At 34.0% G+C, this 21,968-nt stretch overlaps 1 protein-coding gene and 4 long non-coding RNA genes across 7 annotated transcripts in view; 2 read left to right on the top strand and 3 right to left on the bottom strand.

The window, feature by feature from the left end:
* LOC110776081 (uncharacterized) overlaps positions 1–21,968 on the bottom strand; it is a 64,254-nt gene that overhangs the window by 2,873 nt on the left and 39,413 nt on the right.
* On the top strand, positions 518–4,213 carry LOC110776084 (uncharacterized). Its single transcript, XR_002529985.2, has 2 exons — positions 518–1,050; positions 3,951–4,213. It is a non-coding gene; the product is annotated as an uncharacterized lncRNA (long non-coding RNA).
* On the top strand, positions 6,394–8,399 carry LOC110776082 (uncharacterized). Its single transcript, XR_002529979.2, has 3 exons — positions 6,394–6,693; positions 7,724–7,805; positions 7,905–8,399. It is a non-coding gene; the product is annotated as an uncharacterized lncRNA (long non-coding RNA).
* Positions 12,982–16,522, bottom strand: LOC110776083 (uncharacterized). 3 transcript variants are annotated; one of them, XR_002529981.2, is made up of 5 exons: positions 16,252–16,522; positions 14,567–14,675; positions 14,294–14,490; positions 13,871–13,965; positions 12,982–13,203 (listed from the first exon to the last, which is right to left on the bottom strand). It is a non-coding gene; the product is annotated as an uncharacterized lncRNA (long non-coding RNA). The 3 variants fall into 3 exon arrangements; XR_002529982.2 differs by having other exon boundaries at positions 14,567–14,648; positions 16,252–16,521; XR_008932112.1 differs by lacking the exon at positions 14,567–14,675 and having other exon boundaries at positions 16,252–16,521.
* On the bottom strand, positions 17,840–20,585 carry LOC130471618 (uncharacterized). Its single transcript, XR_008932113.1, has 4 exons — positions 20,025–20,585; positions 19,697–19,935; positions 19,120–19,183; positions 17,840–18,101 (listed from the first exon to the last, which is right to left on the bottom strand). It is a non-coding gene; the product is annotated as an uncharacterized lncRNA (long non-coding RNA).

Here is a 21,968-nt window from a genome sequence, read left to right as displayed (position 1 = left end):
TCAACCCTTTAGCTCATTCCATCCCAACAATCTAATTTTCTCCCTCTTTATCCACTTGCAATTATTTTCTTTATATTACCATTGTTAATCTTCGTGACAACCGCAAATGTGAAGAAAAATTAGGAATGGAGGAAGTACTCAGCCTACTTAAAAATTCGAGTAACATTGGGAATGACATTTGTGTACGGGTAATTATTTGTCTATGTTATATCAGAATTTTGGATATAACTTTCAAATGTTCATTACCAGGCCAGAATGTAAACAACAAACAGGTCTACGATACTGGACTACAATAATTGCGCTTTGCTAAAACCAGACTCATTTAAATTTGGATTGGATTTAGATCAAAAGTACAAGTCCAAAATAATTTAAGTTAGATTCTATTACGGAAACTTACATGTCTACAAAAGCTAGGTGGGGCAGGGGGCTTCTTTGAAACAGTTTATTGCTTATTGCTTATTGCTTATTGCTTATTGCTTACACCAATTGTTTATCCCCTGCTACGAGTGGGATAGCATGCTGGTAGTCTCTTTGATTTATTAGGCAAAATCCAAATAAAAGAAATACTCCTAGATTTAAGGGGAACTAAAACCCTCAAGATAAAAGCAATCACTACTACATTTTTTATCAAATGCAACGGCAATAAAATGGCTAATGCGACGGTCCAGCCATTGCCGTTGTAATAGAGGTATCTAAATGCAACGCCTATATTCTATTGCAACAGTTTCTCTTATACCGTCGCATTAGCTTTGCTAATGCAACGACTAATGCAACGGCTCTACCTATAAGGCTATAAGTCATTAAAAATAATAAGGCCATAGAAAAGCACCCACTCACGTGTCACGACACACAAGTACTCTTACCCATATTTTTTTCTCGCCTCAGCTCCTTCCTCCACAAGCCTTTCACTCTCTAACTTAGGGTTTTGGGAAAGTTCATCACCGAAATTCATTCGAGATTCGTCAATTTTTGAAAGATCTGTCATCAAAATCCTTGAAGATTGGGAAGATGTCATCTTTTCTTGTATTTAAAGGCCAATCGTAATTGAAGGTATTTCTTTTTTTTTTTTACTTACAATTTGATGTTTTTTTATCAGTTTTTGCATCAAATATGCTTTTGAATCATTTGTATATTGACTTGAAAATTGAATTGGTGTTGTCGAATTCCTATAATTTCTTCATATACGACATTTTTCTGTGCTAATTTCTCTAAACTTTGTCCATTTCGTTCCAATTTGTTGATGTATAGTATGCAGTTTCATCAATTAGGTAATTGATTTTCCTTAAATCCTCTATTTTCTCCATATATATTTTTAGGGAAAATTAAGTACTCTGTAAAATTCTAGCTTTAAATAACGAAGTTATGTTGGTCAAATTGTTTATTTTTTAAAATTATATAGGTCCAAAAGCAATGATATTTGGACCTTAGAAAATTTCCGGAGTGTGAATGGTTTTTCTGTGAAAAAAAGAAGAGTAAAAGAAAAATAGCTAAATTTAGGTTATAAGTTTAAGTTGAAATTTAGAAATAGGTCAACTTTCTGTAACTACTTGTGCTACTATTATGATTTTGTTGTCAATAAATATGAAATAATGATTTGGTGCTGGAGTTTGAGTCATGTTTAACCTTGAATGCTACACTTAGTTAAAGCTAAGTTCTCCAGATATTTTTAGTATTTTTTGCTCCTATAATTAGAATGATGCCAATTTCCAGATTATAATAATAAAACCATGCTCTGTATATATTTCTTATAATTTGGCATTGTGATCGATGCTTGCTTGTTCTTATCATAAAGAGGCTAATCCTGAAATAAAAATTCGTGTTCTTGGCAATTGTAAATACAAAAAAAGTTGATGATTTGAATTCATTTATTTTTGTCACAACTTCCTGGTAGTCGCTTGAATGTTGTACATAAACGACTAAACTCTTTCCATTACGAGTAATGATAGTGTGAGGGTGTGAGCTATGCTAGCAAGAGTCTTGTGGTTCGATCTATTTGAGAAAGGGATAGTGTTATGTAGTGTATGTGAGAGAGTGGTTGTATTGTCAAGGAAGTATGCGAGAAGTTGTATGCTTTTAGTTATACATTTATATATAAAAGTACCCCTTATGTAGTTGCATTTTCAAGTACAAAAATCATTGGGCATTCTGCATTCTTATGGTAAGATCGAGTCCCATTTTATGATGGGATTCGCTTCTAAATTTACTTTCATTGTGTACAATGTTCTTCTGTTATACTTCAGATTTCACCTGTCGTAAAAAAAAAAGGTAAAGAATTAAAACTACTATTTTTTTTTGCTGAAGTCTTAGTTATGTTGTCTATGCTGCTGTCTATGCTAGTTTTTATGAGACTCACCTGTAACATATTTTGGAAAAATTTATGCTCACTACAACTCTGGAAAAATTTATTACATTAATGAAAATGTGAGTTTTGTCACTTGACTTTACCCTTCTCATTCTAAGACTGATGAAAAATATGTGTTCTCGTCACCTTCAGTAACCCACCTCACTTTTTCCTTCTGCCTTAGGTACCTAGTGTAGAGTTTATGCACTATGTGATACTCATTTCTGGTTGTAACTTCAGTGTCTGGCTAGCACATCATTACTTGGATCAGAACGCAATTGAATCTGTGTATCAGTCATGGCTTGGAGAGCCTTAGTATCAGCTATTCAAAGATCTCCATACATCTGTAGTGCCTTTAATTTTTAAACAACTACGAACATCTTATACCCTTGCATAGGCTCACTCCACCCTCTCTTGACTATCTCCTGAAATCTGTTAGATTGACACCAGAAATTGAAGAATTTGAAAGGCTTCTTGGCTTGCTGGTCAGGTAATATTCTCACAATAGCCGGACAATTAATATTCTTCACCTCACTTTGCTTTTTATGACTATTCAGTCCTCTTAATTCCAACATAACAAACTATCCAGTCAGATCAGTAGGCTCCCCTTCCTCATCTGAATTCTCATTTTGACCAACCATTCTCACACCTCTCCATGTGTACGTCTCCTCATTTTGAGTATTCTAGCACATAAAACTTATTTTAAGTGCCCACTAGTTTCACTTGGTGAACCCTTGGTGTTCTCATATTCTGACCAGTGTGTACCACCTTGAAGCCACCATCATCCTCATTACAACGCCCAAGTTTTCTACTTCTTCCTAACACACTTCTCGGTTAAGTATCCTATCCCTTTTCAAACAGTATACACAGTTGGCCTCCACTCATAGATCACCCATTGAGTCGCAACAATCCCTTTCTCATTCATAAGCCTTACTTATTCTGGGAATTCCTGCTATAAACTGACCTCCATCATTACTCTTGCATAGTGAAGTTTCTCCCTCTTTTTTGTTGTTTTTTCCACTTTAACCAGCTTCCTAACAATTCCAGCAATTTTACCTAGGCTTTTCTCTCCCCATTATTTGAATTCCAAATTAGGTAGTTGAATCCAAATTGGAACAGTTCTAATATCCTCTTTCTGAATGTTAAAATCAGAGTGCCATGGCTTCACAATTAGAGGTTTATTATTGAAAAATTGAAATCCCCTGAAAAATTAGGATTGGATTTTGATAACCTATTTTGTGAAACTGAAACCCCTTGTCAGATTAGAATCATATCAGATTCAAGCACTGTTTAAATGTTTCTCACACTTTGATGTATACCTGATCTTTAATACAGGTTTTAGCTATGGATGTTGCTTTAGTTTATTCATTTTTAATGGAAGTAATAACATGAAAAATCATTTCTTTTGACTTTATGTAAGTGTCATTTTTTGTCAAATCATAGATTATGCATTTTTCTGTAATTAATTTCTTGCGATTAGTCCCGTTTACTGAATTGAGATGCTGATAAAGTATTTTATATTTTTATTTGAGTAAACACAAAGGTTATTATACTATTTATCGTGTTTTAGCTAGTTTAACTTGTGCCCATTCGTGATTTAAACTTGCAGGAGCATGGTGAGCTAAATGGAGAAGAAATGTAGATCTAGCGCTAGCAATGAGACGGTGGAGGCTCTTGTTTGTTTTGGGTCGTTTTGTGATTTCTAGTAACGTTGAATTTGTTTCTATGGATCTTAATTTTATGTACTTTTGTCATTAAAAACACTAAATTAATTAGTGAATAACTATTTTGTAATGTGTGTGTCCTATGGGCACTAATATTGTAATATTACTCTTCAAGTCAATGCAAATCTTTTGTTATTGGCCTCCGTTATTATTATTATTATTATTATTATTATTATTATTATTATTATTATTATTAGGAAAATTTCGTATTTACTACCTTTTAAATACCCGACTTTTGTAATTACTACCTTATGAAATTTTTATTTTATTTTACTACCTTAAACTTCCTATAATTTTTTGTTTACTACCTCTTAACAGTTTCCATCCAAAATTCCGTCACGTGGGGCCCACTAACGGCTAGTTTAGGATTTCCCTCCTTATATTCTTTCATTCAACCACGAGTTTGCTCAAATTTCCCCCAATTTTTTCTCAACTTTTCAAATCACTTCCAATTCTGCAATTAGGTTAGGGGTTTTATTTCAATTTGTCAATCATCCGTTTTGTGCTCATACCAAGGATAAATCTTCTCGTTAAAGGTAATAATTTTATGTTGTTGCTCTTCAATTTAGGGTTTAAATCCAATTTGGGGGGTTTTTTCTTCTTCAAATGAATTGTCAAATTTAGCTTACAATTTTTCGAATTGATAACATAATCATGTTATCAAAAACATGATTATGTTATTGATATCCCGCCGCAAGAGTAGGAAGGCCCATTTCACAGCGTCGTCGAGCGTCCACAGTTCACTACAGTCTGCAAACGTGAGAGATAAACCAAAAAAACACATCACACCCCAGTCTTGTGTATGCAGCTGGGACGACTTGAAGCTGGAATAATTGGAGTCTAACACCTAGTAACAGGTGCTAAGGCCAATTAATAATAGCAGACTGTCGCCTCAGTTGATGATGCTGGATTGTTGGTTTTCCATTAAGCAAGAAAAGGAGCAGCAACAGAGAGGTCTGGCAAGGTTGAACTTCAATACTTGCTTGCAGTTGCTTGTAGTACTGTTCTCATGAACAACAAATGGGCGAGAAATCTGTTCAACCAGCAGATTCAATGTGTGTTTTGTAATTGAGGGCGACAAAGCTACACAAGCAGAGCAATTGGACAAAGCCAGATATTGCGGAGAAATAGTTCAGCACCAAATAAGAGGCCCAGAGGAAAGATCATCACATGACCATTGTACAGACCAGCAGACCAGGGCACAAATGTATTGCAGAAGGAGCTATACCACTGCTCGTAGACATTCGTCGAAGAAGATGAGATCAAATTTCGCGAATCCATCAAAAAATCGAAACGATCTCAACCAAAACTCACTTCAATTCTTACACAAGACCACCAACAGCAAAAAATTCAATTGAACAGATGAAATTGGGAATTAAACCTTGGCTTTTCCGCCAAAACCTTCAAGAAATGTGAAATTGCCCAAAAAAATTTATCACCAATTTTCAGATTGCCCAAAACCTTCGAGAATCTATCACCAAATTTCAGATTCTTGCAAATATGAAATTGCCCAAAAAAATTCAAGAAATCCATATTTGAGGAACACTGAAATTGCAAAAGAATTACCAAAATAATCGAAAAACCTAGCAAAATTGAATTGGGGCAAATCGCTCAATTTTGCGAATAAAAGGTACGAACCCTTGAAATTGGGGGAAAACTCAAGAATCAAAATTGGAAAGATTCAAGGTTGGAAAGAAGATTTGTGAGCGAAATTATGAGATATTAGGGTGAATTAAAATCCTATTTCGTCAAATTTTGACTCAATTCGAGAAAAAAAAAATTCAAAGCAAAAAATTTGGGGGAAATTTGATGAGTTGATTTGAAAGAAAATATTAATGATGAAGTACCAACAGGTGGTTGAGAGGAAGTGAAGAAGAGAGAAAATTGAGAGGTTGAAGATACATTGAACATTGAAGGAGAAGAGAGAGAAATCGTGAAAGGAAGTTCAAAACAAAGAGGGAAATTAGAATTAAAGACGTTAGGGGGCCCCACGTGACGGAATTTTGGATGGAAACTGTTAAGAGGTAGTAAACAAAAAATTATAGGAAGTTTAAGGTAGTAAAATAAAATAAAAATTTCATAAGGTAGTAATTACAAAAGTCGGGTATTTAAAAGGTAGTAAATACGAAATTTTCCTTATTATTATTATTATTATTATTATTATTATTAGGAAGACTTTTCAATGGCTACCATAAAATGGTAGCCACCTTAATAAAATAAATCTCAGCCTTTTATCCTAGTTGACTCATAAGAACCGTCGATTATAATGACTTTTATTAATAAAAATATAATTTTCTTTTCAAATAAAAAGATAGAAATTCTCCCCCATTATCTTCCCACGTTTAGTTTTGTTTTAATATTTTTTGTTATTTTCGTATCTCAGAGACCATGATTTCTCATCCTTCACCAAAATTTTGATAACTGCTTACTGTTCTATCATTTACCAAAAACATATGATACTCCGTACTTTTCTTCACCATAAACTCATAAAATTAAAATCTGAAATTCGTTCTCTTTGGAAATCAAATTAGGGGTAATTTCGATTCAATTTTGATTTGAGGAAGTTGATTTCTTGTTCGAGCTATTCGAAGAATCTTTAAAGTATTATCTACTACGCAATTGTCGTAGGTAAGAACAAACATCGATCTTTATTCTTTTAGCAATGTTCATGAATTATTTTTGGGTAATTTCGATTCAATCTTATTAGCCCGGAAATGGTTGGGGTTTGAAATGAATAAGGGTGTTCTTGATTAATTGGGTGTAAAACTCAAGTGTAGTTTCTTTCATAATAACCGTTTTTTTAATTGAAAGTTCTGTTTTTTTAGTTGTAATTGCTTGCGTGCGAATTGCATTGATGGGTTGTTTGAATTAGGGTGTTCTACTGTTCTTGATTAATTGGGTGTAAAACTCAAGTGTAGTCATGGGAATGGACAAATGGTTTAGGGTTTGGTTTGTCTTTGGATAATGCCTACACACTGTTTGATGAAATGCCTCAACCAAATATTGTCTCATGATGTTAGTAAAATGATGCTAGTACATAGCAATTTACCCATAGATGCAAGGATCAGAACGGAGACTAATTACTAATTCATTATCTAGAATATTACACCAATTGGGCATCTGGCAGTAATGTTATTTGGAGGACAGCCACAACAGTATCGTATATTGATATCTATCAATATCAGTAGTCAAATTGTTCCACTAGAACTGCATACCTATCGCAATAGATCGTTACATCATGTATCTATCCTAATATAAAAAGCTGATTATGTATGTAGACATTTACTACAACTACAAGCCAAAGTGTAAGAGCATTGCTGGTAAAGTCTTACAGTAATAATTGAGCACCAATTTTTTAGCTTTTGAGGGTGAGTTTTTGAAAAATCTACTAAAACTTGGGATAATAGTTTGTTACAGATGCCCAAGTTAACTTTTAGGATAATCTTATATAGTCTTCCCTTTGTTTCTTTTTAAGTGCCTGTTTATCATTTCATCTGAACAATAACTTAGGTGAGAAAAATTAGATGATAACCTCGGACCTCTGCCCCGTCAGCAGACAAATCAAAGGTATTTCCAAATGCTGCTTAGAACTACTTGATTGTATCCGGAAAAGCTAAATAAAAGTTGTTCACCTGTGTGAAAATTGTAACCATTGCAGTAAAATTGATGAATGATGAACACTGGCAGGCAAAGGTCCATGAGCGACGGGGTTCAACATGTATTGGGATTTAACACCGAAGGTATAACCGACACCTTCCTCTTCTCCAATACTACTTGGTTTTTGTTTTGATTTGCTTTGTTTAACATTACTCATGTGTTTTTTATTTTGTTTTTTTAAGATAATTTACGCCAATCTCTCATGAGGCACCGAAGATAATTCATCATTTTCTTCCGTTCCGTGATAATATACATCGGAAAAGAAAATGCAAGGAAGATAATGGATGATTGTTCCCGTAACATACCTACACTTGAATTACTCTACGATATGCATGGTGGATGTGCTGAACCTCATTTACCTATCGAGCCGAAAATCGAGCCCGAAAATGAACAGGATGGATCAAAGAAGAGGAAGGTGGCCTGGTATGCATGGATCTCACCGGAGATAAGCCTGTGGAAATTATAGATTAATTAATTCAGTTTTTTTTCCTAACAATGTTAGTGTTAGAGATAGATTAGGATTGTATTATCCTAATAGTAGTAGTATTCTAGTAGTAAGAGAATTGTTATGCAAATGAAATAGTCAATCCTAAATCCTAATTGACGTAGGAGTTAAATATTTTGTAGTATATATTGCTTTTACTCTAATAGAAGAAGCAAGATTATGCCATTGTCTACCTTTTTGTTATATTTTTTTAGTTATGTACTCTACTAAATCTTCTCTCGAAAAGACTTCAGATGTTGCTGCTTAGTAGGTTCTTTGTTATTTCTCTTCGTATGCAAAGAACAGAGTATTTTGTTATAATTTTTGGTTCACTCATACGTAAGTATTGGTAGTACATGAGTTTTTACAACTTTGAACTTTAACTGCCAACAACAGATAGGTTGGCTTCTTGGAATATTGTTCATTATAATCAACTGAAACTTTTTACTTTGTTTCGTTGTTTCCTCGCTGTAGCTAGTGTCCTGGTAGACAATTATCATCAAAATAGTGCTTGTAGATATTCTCCAAATTAAAACTAAGGATGGATAATTTTGTTATTGCTCATTCGGTTTTTTATTTATTAAATAATTAAAACAAATAAGGGTACATAGATAAAATTATTTTTAGGATTATTTGGTATTTACTAACTTAAAAATACACCACTTTTGTATTTACTACCTTATGAAAATTTTATTTTAAATTACTACCTTAAAGTTCCAAATTTTTATTATTTACTACTACTTTACAGTTTTCTCATTTTAAAATTAAGATATCTCTTTCGTTTCTTGATCATTTTAAGTGATTCAAAACCCATTATTCTCAATTATGTGTAAGGATTTCATAGGGATCTTGCTTTTAACATTTTGTAAAAGGTAAAATGACTTAAATATTATTTGTAAAATTTTAAAATATTTATGAATTATTAAACGAATTGTTTTGAAATGTCGTTCTCAATGAAATCCCTATAGAAAAAGGAAAATAATGATCTTTGAATCACTTTAAACGATTAACAAACGAAAGAGATATCTTAATTTTAAAATGAGAAAATTGTAAAGTGGTAGTAAATAATAAAAATTTGGAACTTTAAGGTAGTAATTAAAAATAAAAATTTCATAAGGTAGTAAATACAAAAGTGGTGTATTTTTAAGGTAGTAAGGTGGCTACCATTTTAGCTATAATATTGATGAAAATATAATAAAAGTGACATTCAAAATTAGGAGTGGGTGAGTGTTATCCTTATATTCGTCCTTAATTATACCCGTCCACTAACAACAGATCTCTATTTGTTAGTCAACATTAGTCAATTATCTGCGTTTATCTTTGTCGTCAGCCCAATCTAAACTCACCCCATCATCAAGTGTGATGCATATATATAAAGTGATATTGCAATCATTTACATTAACATATAAAAATTAGTTTGTTGTTTCAAACATATTAATAATAAGGAAACGTAATCTCTAATCTTATGATTTTGGAAATAGTTGATTACGATATATTAGTCAAAACTATAATCAACATGCCCTTAACACTTCAATAATCCAAGAAAGTATTTTTTAGCCACCAAAGTAGATATATAAGTCTTTAAAAAACACCAAAGTAAAAATTTGTATGTACTCCGTATTGAACACCAAAGTAGAAATATAAATATTTAAAAAACTCCAAAGTAATTTAGGATATTTAAAACACACCAAACAAAAAGGAAGGGGTTTAAAAACCACTTAATTCATATTCTAATTAAAATATGAAATTAAATAAAAAGATTACTAATTAAATAAAAAAATAATACTGTAAAATTCACGTGAAGCAAATGGTCACACACGATGTAATACAATTCAAGATAAAGTTAATTATATATATTGCCCTAGATCATGGATGATGATAGCTACTCAAAGGTCGAGATGATGAATATTGTGAACGATAATCATTGTACTTTTAAAATTTTGACATTGTAATCAATTGTAATTTTTTTTAAATATTTTTTTGTGGAATATGAACGTATTGATCAAGTTACTAATTCTCTTCTCATTCGACAATGTTTCTTGCCAAGTATATATGGTGGTGTGTTTTTTTGTTTTGTTGATATGTAATTATGCTACTATTTGGATGTATATGCTGAAGTTTTTTTGTTTCTTACTTTTTCTTGTAACTGATGTAATTACTTATTTATTTTTAGTTTTCTTTAATTATTTTACTTTCATTTATTTTTTTTTTGATTTTTTTTTGGTTTAGTTTAGGTAATCAGCGGGTCTGGGCTTGGAGTTATAGTTTATCGGTGAGGTTGAAGGGTTTATATTGCTCGAATAATCATTCACCATTGTAGTCTATTCACCAAATTTTTCTTGGAACAGAGTAGTTCCTATGTTCTTTTGATTTCATTTCTTTATCTCGGAGTCATTGTATTTCATCCAAAAGGATGAGCTAGATAGTAGATAGTCCGCCTAGTTTGATTTCCATATCAAAAAAAATTGAACGTATTGATCATTAAGATAAACTTTTTATTCGTCAGGTGTGCATGATTATTTCTTATTGTTTATTGTTTAATGAGTTAAACTTTTTGTTTGCATAATTTTATTTTATTTTTTTAATTTTAACGACAAATTTTGTTTATTTTGAAAAACTATTTTTTATATTTCAAATTTCAAATTTCAAATTTTAATTATAAAATGACTTAAGTGGCTTTTAAATGTTTTTTAAGATACACACCTTAATTCACTTTGGTGTTTTTTAAAGCTTCGTATTTCTACTTTGGTGTTCAATGCATACTAACTTTTACTTTGGTGTTTTTAAAGACTTATATGTCTACTTAGGTGGCTAAAAAAAACTTTTTTGTCAATAATCTGAGCTGATATATTATTATCCGTGCTCCGTATAAAAATATTACGACAATGAGAATGTAGCAACAAATATTTGATATTTAAAATTAAGTATAGGTCGGCTAGGTTCCGTACATTATAAAAAAAAGTATATGGCTAGGGGTCTCATTTTATTAGTTAACATTGGACCTATAAAAATGTTTGAAACAACCTTGTTAAACATATTAAACCAAGAGTTAACGTTTGTTATGCATATCATCTTTCATTATAGGACACAAATTCTTAAAAATTTGGTAGTATTATAATAATTTAATTGATAGTACAAGTTCAACTATTATAATATTTTCTATATCAGTTATCAGAAATTGCATGCAAGGACGTTTCATTGGATTACATAATAAACGGTCAAAGGTAAACATTAGTTATACATATGCATCTAGTATATGACACAATTTATAAATAAAATTTGATAAAATTAATCATTATTTATGTTACAAGAGGGGAAAATTAGAGAGCGCAATTTGTCATCCTCACATCGATAAAAAGATAATCACATATTGGTTATATTTGTTACCAAAATATAGAAAAGATAATTTACAAAATATCCCCCATATATAGAATGGCATCTTTTTTTTAGTAAAATAGAATCAAATACTTTATCAGGTAAAAGTTAACAAATTAATCAATTAAGTATTTTATTTTTTATTTTTTATTTTTTATTTTTTATTTTTTATTTTTTTATATCTATAAGAGAGGCGAATCAATGAGTGGCATTTGTCATCACCACATTGATTTCCTCTCTTTTAGTATATTTATATTAGATTACTTGCCAAAAAAGAAAAATTAAACACTACAAAAGAGCTCTCAAGAAACTCTCATATGCTAGTGTTAAAATGTCAAATCTTCAACATCATTCACAAAATCTTAGCATGTAGCCTATGTAGGAATTGGAGCGATTTCCGACTATAATGCTTAATAATGTCAAAATTTCCAAAATATGCTCCATTTTTATATTATTCCCAGTCTGCTGTCCACGTCATCAGTTAAACAGATCAATTTTAATTTTAACGAATCAGTACATAAACCGCTAATTGAGTCAGCGGTTTTAATGTACAAACCGCCAACTCAATTAGCGGTTTATATACTGAACCGCTAATTAAGTTAGCGGTTTATATCCCTGCTTTCATGAACTATGGAATATTTACAATGATAAAAAAACAGGGCAACTTCGTATTGCAGCCCCTTCGCTGCTTCTCATCCACCAGCCACCACCTTGTCCACCTACCTCCGCCCATCCCAAGCCACCACCTACCGCCGCCCATCGCCTCCGAGAGAAGCCCCTCAATGGCCCTGCCCCGTAGATTCTCAGGCGGCTGATAAATTGACCCCATTTTTGTTCTTGTAAATTGATGTATGATTATGTTGTGAAATTGAAAATTGAATTGGGGGTTTGATAAAACATCAGGTGTGTATTAATTACGCTTCTAAACTTACAAATATCACATCCTTGCTCATTGAATTGGGAGCAGTGGAAAGTTAAATTCTTTAACCTTTGGTTGAAGAGGAAGACACTACAAAAGTGGAAAGTGATGACCAATACACCAGGTAGCAACATGACTGGGTATGTACGGAAAATACAAAAAATGAAGTAGCAAATTTGGTTGTAAACCGCCAAATGAGTTGGCGGTTTTGTTGTCCATTGAACCACCAACTCAGTCGACGGTTTTGCACAAGACCAGAAAGAAAAAATTAATGTTTATTATCTATTGTCGATGTGGACAGTAGATTGAGAATTATTTAAGAAATGAGCACATTTTGAAAATTTCTACATCTTTAAGCATTTTAGTGGAAAATCGCTCTAGGAATTGACACTAGTAGAATAATATGGAATTGCTGTAGCCCGCACTTAAAAACAACTCATTTGCAGCATTTTTTGGGTTGCGGCAACATTGAGGGCTGCAATTGACAAATATCTTTTGCCGCATCGAAAAAATGCAACAAAAAACAAATTCATTTATCACGATTTTTGTTTAAGAAAATGCTGCAAATGAAAATGTCAATTACTACATCTTTTACAATTGCGGCAAATGTAATTTACTCCAAAAAAGTGGAGTTGACATGTAAACAAAAATAAAATTTATTAACTACAAGTATTCATGGACTTCAGTTGGTGGAGGGGAGTTCCTGCACAAACAAATAGCAAAATAAAACTGAGCATAAAATAGTTATACAGTTCCAAATGTAGGAGAGGCACAAAATATAATATGATGAAGCTCAGTAACAATTGCAACCAAGTTGGTTTTATATATTATTATAACTACCTACAAGATATAAACCTTAAATAAGCACCAGCATAAAATTTTGGAATACAACTGTAATTCGCCATGGCTTGAGAAAAGAGCTCTCTAATTATAGTTTCAACATTCAAGACTATGCTCCAAGCTTATTAACATATCCTTCCCAACAAATCTTTTATCTAAGGTTAGCTCCAAAAAAGAAAAAGATCATGTCATAACACAAGCATTAGTTAGTACTCATTAGATAATCTCTAGAGAATTTACTTTTGACTATTAAACAAACATCCATGTTCATTTGTAGTCTCAAAGAAAAAGCAGTTGGGGTTTCAATTTTCAGTTGACATACAAAAGAAGTGTTGATATATATGCAATATAACAAAGTAATAGAACTTGATATATCTATCCCTGTAGACACTTGCCTCATCTAGTTTAAGGGAGATTAGTGTTGTTCATTATAAAATCAATGTAACCAAAAGATGATGCAAACTCTAACTTTCAACAGTGCCAATTATGTTACAGAAAGAGGGAAAGGGTAGGGTGGGAGATAATAGTACCTTTCAAGAATTAGTGTTCTTTCACTCTATACTGCATGCTGGCAAGAAGAGAAGAAGATGGAGAATTGGGCTTTTGTACTTCTAGTCTTTCAAACCTGTCATCAAGTTACAGGAAAAAAAGGTAACTAAAGCAACCAGAGTTGTACTGCTAACACAAGAAAGTTGTTGCATACCCAAAAAACCTATCCTCTGAGATTGATTGATGCGGTAAAATAATGGTAATAGAGAAATTAAACCATCATTTTGCAGATAAATTATCATCACAATAGTCTTGTTTAATTAATCAATGGCATTCAAAGGTTTAAAGGTATCTTCAGAGTATATACTTTCAACTCTTAATAAGCTCATGCTTGGAAGAACTTACACTCAATGTAACAAAAAGAGAAGAGAGGATTCAGAGGTGGAAAGTTTATAACATCATACCTTTGTTATGATGATAGTAAGCCGCAACAGATTGTGTTATCTGGCAAACGAACCTCTGAACCGTCCTTTACATAATTCAGAACACTTAAATAAACCTCCTTTCCCAGATACCAAGAGTGCAAGTTTTCAGCTCATATCTTCAAAATGCCAGGAATGTCAAGTGAAACCATAATGGCAGTGCATGCTCCGGGATAGACCTGAATGTGAGATATAAGACAAAGAGCCAGCAACAAGGTACGGAGTATAAAATTAGTGATATGTAAGTAAGCTTACATGAAGTATAAATTTGAATATTCGTTGTAATTTGCAAAATACTTCTTGAGCAAATGCATTATGTGCCATTTGTACTGCTCATCTGATTCATCAATCCATGGATCAAAAACTAGTAATTAAAATGAAATACGTCAAAATAGCTTAAACACAAAGCAAAGAAAGACATTTTAAAAAACAATGAAAGAACACAAAAAGCTTATGCTGCAGCACTCAACAACCTTTGGCCTGCACCAAAGTCAATGAGTCAAACTTTGGTTAGGACAATAACTCAAACAGTTTGTGACAGCTGAACCTGAAATTTAGGTAATCAGTTTTACTTGAGAGTTAAGAAATTCTCTCAGTTTCACCCTTCTCATTTATCCTGCAACTAACCTTGGCATGAAGTTTACCAGATAGTGACCCTCAAATTACTCATTTATCCTGCAACTAACCTTGGCAGATAGTCCCCCTCCCCCCCAACTGAACATGCCTAATTTTATGTGTAAGTTTGTCTCTCTTTTCAATACACATACAAAAATCTGCATGTGTTCTTTAATGTAAGACTTCAAAGACTACAGTTACTCCAATCTTCAAGTACTCTGTTGAGTGACGTGGTGAGGGAACAGGCATTGTGTATGATGGAAGTAGGATGTCTTGTATACTTGTGCAAGCTGTAAAGATATTACTAAGGAACGCCTCTTGATCTTCCACCATTTTGAATGTTAACAAATGGATATATTTCATGTTCTTTAGTGTGTATCCCTTTGTTTCTCTTGAAATGGAAGATCAAGCTGCAAAGCCAGGAGTTCTATCGGTCTATATTCAACTCTTATGGCTTGGTAAAATAAATAAAATTTCCTTTGTAAAGTAATTTATGCATTAGTTCTATTAATATCTCGGGTCTAGCATCCAACTATAAATACCTGGATGCTAGACCCTAGGTATTTCAATTACCGACTCAGTTATAATCCTGGCTTTGTTATCATATTGATATTTCATTTGAAACGATTTCTCTCACCTGTAAAAGTTTCCTAGCACCTAAAGTAATCATTATTTTCTATAACCTCTTAACACTCCTGCTCTCAATGCATCATGAGCTAGGAAACCGAAAAGAGATCCACTTTGTTTGGACTTGTATGATATGATTTTCAAGTAAATAATTTACCGATAGTCTTCCTGGCAGTGTAACAAGTCTGCTGGTTGTGATGCAGAATGGTTTAAGAACAGGGACAGGGACAGGGAATGGTTTAAGAATCTCATATTGTGTTGCGGATTTGTGTTTAAATTGCTTTATACCTTTATTTTCCGGGTATTTTAGAGGAATGGTAAACTTAGTTGTCTTTTAGGCGGAACAGCTACAAATTCCAAGAGATAATATTTGGTTGAGACATTTCATCAAACAGTTTGTAGGCATTATCCAAAGACAAATCCAACCATAAACCTTTAGTCCATTCCCATGAGTTTTACACCCAATTAATCAAGAACACCATAATTCAAACAACCATCAATAAAAAAACAAAAAAAAAACAGAACTTTCAATAAAAAAAGGGCTATTAAACTACACTTGAGTTTTACAGCCAATTAATCAAGAACACTCTTGTCCATTTCAAACCCAACAATTTCCAGGCTAATAAGATTGAATCGAAATTACCCAAAAATAATATATGAACATTGCTAAAAGAATAAAGATCGATGTTTGTACTTACCTACGACAATTGCGTAGTAGATAATCCCGTAAAATGCCTTCGAATAGCTTGAATAAGAAATCAACTTCCTCAAATCAAAATGGAATTGAAATTACCCCTAATTTGATTTCCAAAGAGAACGAATTTCAGATTTCTATTTTATCAGTTTATGGTGAAGAAAAATATGGAGTATTGGATGTTTTTGAAATATGATAGAACAGTGAGAGCAATAATCAGAATTTTTGTGAAAGAAGAGAAATCATAGTCTAAAAAACTAAATAAAAGTGAATGTGGGAAGGTAATGGGGAGATTTTTTATTTATTTTTTTTAAAAAAAAATACATTTTTATTTATAAAACGTCAATATGATCTACGGTTGTAAAGAGTCAACAAAATTTAAAGGCTGAGATTCATCTTATTGTAGTGGCTACCATTTTAATGTAGCTATGGGAAACCACCAAAACGTTACAAGCTTAACAAGCTACAAAGATCAAGTAAACTACAAGAAGTTGGTGGGGAGCCGAGATACAATCTGGGCCCCCACTCCTCTAGCTATGGCGAACCCGATCCTGCTGAAAATGTGGGCAGCTGCCCGTGCCCCTATGTCTTGAGCCCTGGAGTACGTCTGGACCCGCTTCAGCAACGAAACAGCCCCTTTCTCTAACTCCCCAAAAGAAGAGAAGGAAAAAGGAAAGAAACCGTAACCCAAAGCCCTACAACGTGCCGCATACTTAACCTGCTTCCGCTGCGCAGCAACCGCCACAACCCGACCCGGAACGAAGTCTGACAACCCAGATTGCGTCATAGGTGAAGACCCAGTCAAGTCAACACACACATCTACACCGCCATCCCAAGAATAAAGCAATATATCTGCAGGACGAAGAGCTCCATCACTCTCACTAGTCAGCCCAACATCAACCTCCTTTCGAGCAGAAATCCCCGACCGGCAGCAAATATCCAAAAGGGTATCACGAACAACATTATGTCGATGTTTGATACCCACGATCCCAGCACAAGACACGGCATGATCCCCATAAATATCCCCATCGAAAACCCGAGAGCAAGCAGAACACGGCGTCGAATCAGAGAACAACGGAATACCCAACCGATAACAAAGAACCGAACGATAAGTCTTACCGTTCATAGTCTGGCCTAAACCCGAGATGGGGACTGCCCGCAACCAAGCTGAGGAGTGATCCCCCTGTTGGGATTTCCAAAGGGCAACATGACGCGAAGATAAGGAGTAGGCGGATACCGCATCAGCAGTAACCTTCGTGAAATATATGTCTGCCAATTTCTTCATGAGAGTGGGGGCAGCGATTTCACTAGGGCTACTCATAAGGTCGCTCTCCACGGTCCTGTTGAAAAGACCAAGAGCATCATCAAAGGCCGACCCCGGACCATCAACACCTGAAAGCCGAAGAAGCGAATCCTGCAAACCAGAAGACTGCAAACGGGATGCAAGAAAAGCATAATGCCGAACATCACCAGCTGAATAAACACCCAATCCTCCATACGAATAAGGCAAGTGTAACACCCCGACAATTCTCTCTTTTCTAAAATAATCTTTTAATATAAAACGTAGAGAATTATCAAGGCATTATCGCCCGTGTAAAAACGTAACGGCTTATTCAGAATTTTGCAGCGGAAAACATAAAACTAACTTTTAGGTTCATAAATAATCTATTACATATTAGGTCCAAACCAATTAACTGAAATAAGGAAATACGAATAGTACGACAAATTTCAAATCCAAGTTAACAAATTAAATCACTCAAGTAAACAAATAGAACAACAAGCTCTCTAATCCCGATCCCAATGGTGCATCATCTTCAAACCTGTAGATGGGCAACGCTTATTGATCCTTAGAGACTGCTCACCAAAGATGGGTCATCACAGGATCAATAAGGCATAGCCATGATCAACACACACAAACAAAGCACGTAATCAGCAAAGCTGAGTACTACATACTAAAACAACAACAATCCTAGCATGATACTATCAAACCAACAACCCTAACATGATACTAATAAATATAAGTAAGGACAGACAAAACATAATAATTTGACGATTATACTTGACTAGACTAAGCTAGGCTTAATAACCATAATATTATTTTAGTTGAAATAGACAATGGACCGAGTTGACCATCCAGAAGTCTTCACTAAGGAAGACGAGGTACGGGCGCGACTCCGTAACCTCAGTGACCTGCGATATCGAGGAACGTTTAAATAAAAATAGGACACGGTGATCAATCCGGTCCCAGAAAAGGCCATGGGCTACCACCATGAACCCCAACTCCTGTTTGTCCGTCACTTCAGACGTGCACAGTCTAAAGCTATTGCTATTCAGTTTCACTTTACATGATTTACAAATTGAGATTCCGTTATGACTCAACCATTACATAAGACAGACAATTCACATTTGTTCACAACTGTTTTTATCTTGGAATTAAGTAAGTGATCATAAAAGCATCAATCAAGACTCATTCCAACTTAACCAACCTTTCCTTTAACCATGAGCAACCCTGTATATGGGCATAAAGTTTCAACTTACTAAACAAGGTCCTCCGCCCTTATAAAGTAGTGAAAAGATAGAAAGGGAACAACAACCAATTGATCCAACCCAATCATATAGAATAATCTAGTGTTCCCAACCAACATGTTTGTATCAAACATCCATACTAACATGTTACAGTTCTTATAGTGCAAAATAAGTTCAATAAGTTTGTCCAACAGTATTAAACATGCACATTCAATATAACCCAGTTCGTCCATAATATCAACATCACCAAGTTCAACAATAATATCAACATAACCAAGTTCAACAACAAGATTCAACATGGTTTCATCAATTAGCACACATTCCAAGCACACAGGTATGTACGTACCTTGCATAAACAACTAATAGGCCACTTTAACACTTTCAAAAGTCGCCTAAAGAGAATTCTCCGCCTAAAACAACCAACAAGGATTCCCAATCAATTTCTAATCATTCACAACTATAATAAAGCATTCTAAATACATCCTAAACATATTTAGAACCTTCCCCAATATCCAAACTTGAATGTTTGATTTCCTAACATCATAATTATTAAATTACTGATTGAAATTCGTTGAAAACTCTTCGCAAACATCATACTTTAAATTTTCAGCAATATAACTAATTTCAAACTACTCCCAAAACTTTGAAATCATAAAAACAATAACTTTAATAATTTATAATCATTCTACCATGATTTCAAAACTATTAAACCTTTAAAACCTTAAAATTTCATGCTTTAAATAATTAAAATTCAAATTCCAATTCAATTACATAATCTGAAAATTAATAATTTGATTATGCAAAACATATAATCTGAAATTCATAATTAAATTATAAAACTATAAAATTTAATTCAAGAAAACATAAATTAAATTAATTAAACATAATTAAAACATTAAATTAGCTTAGGGTTAGGAGTAAACCAAAAAGTGAAGGGAGGAAGAGCTGACGGCGGTTGGTGCAGCAGCACGGCGATGCCACAGTGGCAGCGCGGCGATGGGTGGTGGCGCAGCAGGGTGACCGAAGGTGGCTGGTGGTGCAAGCAGGAGGAAACGCACGCAGAGGAGAAAGAAAAGGAGGAGTGTTGATGCTTCGCGAAGGAGAAGGGAAGGGGCCAACGACCGGTGCTGGTTGGTTGGCGGCAGCGACGGGGTGCAGGTGGCTGTCGCAACAAATGAACACAAGCATTAAGGAGGAGAGAACGAAAGGGAGAAGGAAAACCGAAGGAGAAAAGGAGGAAGAAGAAGTTACCGGCGAGGAAGGTTGCACGCGACGGAGGAGGAGCGTCTGAGGTGGTTGGCCGGCGGCGTGAGGGACAACAGCAAGGAGGGCGGCGGTGGCTGAAGCAGAGAGAGAGTTTGCTTGCTTTTCACGTGAATTGGAGGAGAGGAGAGAAGAGGGTTTTTGGCTTTCTTGATTTTACGTGAAGTTGAATTATGGGTTGATAATATGGGTTTTCTTGTTTTGGGCTTTGTCAATTTGGGCTAGGATTAGAATTGAGTTTGTTTGAATCCAAAACCAGTTAATATTGTTTTCCAAATTCAATCGAACGTGTTTTCGCAATTCAAATTCTTTTCAACATAAAATTCTAAAATTATTTTTTTGATTTCATAAATCGTTGAAATATTTAGAACGTATAAAAATAAATTACGTTAAATATATATTTATTACTAAACTTCATAAATTCTATTTAATTATAAATAATATACGTTAAAATATATTTAATAAAATTTATAAATTTACGGGGGATTACAATCTACCCCTCTTAAAAGAAGTTTCGTCCCGAAACTTGACACGAAATTTCCCGCATTTTTCCCAAAAGCTTTTAACTTATTCTTACTAGAGAAGTACTTGTGCCACCGATGTGCACTCTTTTGCCAACTCAAAGCTATTTGTGTTACTCATGAACACCTTTTCTTATGCGGAGAATCTATTTGCTTTGCATTAACTTGTAAAATTTGCTAAAATAAGCAATAAAATGCATAAAAATTCCATAAAATAGGTAAAAAGCGTGAATTTCTATCGCATTCTACCCCCTTAAAGAAAACGAGTTACGCCCTCGTAACTCACCCCAGGGAATGACTTTGGATATTTCTACTTCAACGAATCATGCCCCCAAAGCTATATTTCCACTAAAATCATAGCAAGTGGGATTTCTACACTTCTTTCCACACAATGCCTCAACAGGTTCCATCTTAAAGCTCGCATAGTAACTATTGTTGCAAGAAATTCAATCACTCTAGTTGGTCTTCCCAATTACCCTTAAAGTCAATAACACAGGATCTCAACATATATTCCGTTAGTAATCTCAGTCTGTCTATCGGTTGCAGGGTGGAAAGAAATACTCATTTCAATGTCGTTCCCAAGATTCACTGGACCTTTTTGCCAAACTTTCGGACTTTTATGGTCGGTAAGGATCTTACATGTTTCCCCAGAAAAGTAATGTCTCCAAATCTTCAAAGCGGACACAATAAAGTTAGCTCTAGGTCATGGGTAGGGTAATTAGTTTCATAAGGTTTCAATTGACGCGACAACAGTTAAATCTAGAAAGCTTCCTCACATTTCTCAGTTCACTTGAATTTCGATTCCTTTTTCAACAAGTTGGTCATTGGTTTGCTTTCTTCCAAAAGTCCTTCACAGCCTCCTACAATGGTCATATAGGCTTAGAAAACTTCAAGTATCGGACACGTTCTTTGGAGTAGGTCACTCACTCACAGCTTGAATCTTAGCAGGATCTACAGAAACTCCTTTTGTTCAACTTTTCCTTTTTACCGAACCTCATTATGCTTTTCATGGGTGTATAACTTTTGGGCTTAACTCTTAGCTCTTGCACCAATTCATGTATTTCTTTTCATCTTTTCCAGACAACAAATGATTTCTAACGATCCTGGACCACTGGAATCTTCTCTTAAATTTATTTCCTTACGTAACATAGTTCTCAATCAATTTAGTCCTTCACTTTTCCGTCGGTGTAACTTATACACATATGACTTCAAGATTTGTATACTTTATTTAGTAAAACTAGATTCTTTCTAAGCGTCTCCAAGTAATTCTCAAGTGTTTGTCATGCTCTTTTTCATTCCTTGAACAAATCGGGATATCATCAATAACATAATAACGAACTTAATTCGGAATTCGTGGAAAATCTTATCCATCAAATCCATAATTATGGCAGGTGCATTGGTTAACCCAAAA

Source organism: Spinacia oleracea, chromosome 4 (assembly GCF_020520425.1).
Source record: "Spinacia oleracea cultivar Varoflay chromosome 4, BTI_SOV_V1, whole genome shotgun sequence".
NCBI classification, from domain to species: domain Eukaryota; kingdom Viridiplantae; phylum Streptophyta; class Magnoliopsida; order Caryophyllales; family Amaranthaceae; genus Spinacia; species Spinacia oleracea.
The sequence above is the reverse complement of the archived record's forward strand: the minus strand, read 5'-3'. Positions and strand labels throughout refer to the sequence as shown.